The following is a 2,005-nucleotide window of genomic DNA, read 5'->3' on the forward strand; positions in this document are numbered from 1 at the left end:
TGTTATTTTAATAAAATATATCAATAATATTAATTTATTTTGCATTGCCCTAAACACTAAAGGTAAATGTTGACAGCTGTACATCAACTGTCCAATAGAGGGCACCATTAACCACATAAAACAATCCAGCTATCATGAAAATGAAAATGACTGAGATACAATAAAAATATGGAGGCATTTATAGATCTACAATAAATCCATTTCTCCCTTTATCTCATCTGCACTTGCTGATTTCAAATCTAAAATGTCAGTATTTGTTGAAACTACACTGCGATCACTGTTATATAACAGTATATTACTCTACTTTGTTTATAGTTTACTACAATTTCATTAATTTTTTTAGCAGAAATGTTTTGTACTTACACATATTTAATGTGTCATGAATACGCATAAATTAAGTTTTATTTAAAGATTGTATGTAGTTTTACTTTTGTACTTTAGTGAAACTATGTATTTTTTGTGTGTGTGTGTGTGTGTGTGTGTGTGTGTGTGTGTTTTGAATGTCCTGAATTTAATGTTGGAACTTCATCTAAAATTATTATTTATTCCAAAAAAAAAAAAAAAAGTTTTCTTTTTGATACTTAAAATAATGGGATCTGTGTGAGAAACAAAATCCTGTTTGACTCATCTCTCCGATGGGAATCATCCAGGTGCTGCTTCTTCTTTTCTTTTTTTTAAGAGTGTTTTCCGTTATGTCGCTTTCCCATAAAGCCTATTTTTATCTGTGTCTCTTGATCGTAATAAACTGAGAAATGTTGCACGGATGGATGATTCACTTCTGTGACAAGCTTACATTTCTTCCGTTCTCTTAAAGGTGTTCATATGGATTAAAATATAAGCATTTTCTAATTAAATAATATGATTTTGATTGAAAACAATATATCATTAGTACATAAACATGTAAAAAAAATTGCTGAATAATAAAAATAAAAAATAATAACCAAAAATACACTGTTTGGGTCAAAATGATCAATTTTTCGTTTATGCCAAAAATGATTAGGGTATTAAGTAAAGATCATGTTAAATTAAAATATTTTGTACATTTTCTTCCATAAATGTATCAAAACTTAATTTTTGATTATTAATGTGCATTGCTAAGAACTTCATTTGGACAACTTTAAAGGCAATTTTCTCAATATTTAGATTTTTTTGTTATATCTCAAATATCTCAAATATTGTCCTATCCTAACAAACCATTCATCAATGAACAGCTTTTTTGTTCAGCTTTCAATTTCAAAAAAGTGACCCTTATGACTGGTTTTGTGGACAAGAGTCACAAATATTTCTTAGTTTGATGTCGAAATGTTTATTTTACATTTTTAAAATCATAAAATTGTCTTTTATTTCCAGGTTTATATTAAAACTTAATCCCAGATGTTTCAGTGCAAATTGGAGCTACAATAATAGTACAGCATTTACATTTGTTTTATATTATAAATCAGGAACACTGTAAAGTGTTTACATATAATGCATTATAAATGTATTCATAATTTGTTATAATGCATTATATCTTTTTATAAATGATTGCAACCAAAGTTAAAATGCATTATAATATTTGAAAGATGAATACATACATTATACTTTGAATAGATAAGTATTATAATGTATTATAACTGTGGTCATAATAATTAATAAGTTCATAAAACCAATGCAAAGCTTATTTATTCAGCTTTCAATTACAAAAAAGTGACCCTTATGACTGGTTTTGTGGTCCAGGGTCACAAATATTTCTTAGTTTAATGTCGAAACATTTTTCATAAATAATTGCAACCAAAGTTAAAATGCATTATAATATTTAAAAAGGATAAATAAATGCATTATGCATTGTAAATAAACAGATAAGTAGTATAATGCATTATAACTTCAAAATCTTATTTAAAACTTATTTATTCAGCTTTCAATTTCAAAAAAGTGACCCTTATGACTGGTTTTGTGGTCCACAAATATGTATTTGTTTGATGTCAAAACGTTTATTTTACATTTTTAAAATCCTAAAATTGTATTT

Source organism: Garra rufa, chromosome 3 (assembly GCF_049309525.1).
Source record: "Garra rufa chromosome 3, GarRuf1.0, whole genome shotgun sequence".
In the NCBI taxonomy this organism is placed as follows: Eukaryota; Metazoa; Chordata; class Actinopteri; order Cypriniformes; family Cyprinidae; genus Garra; species Garra rufa.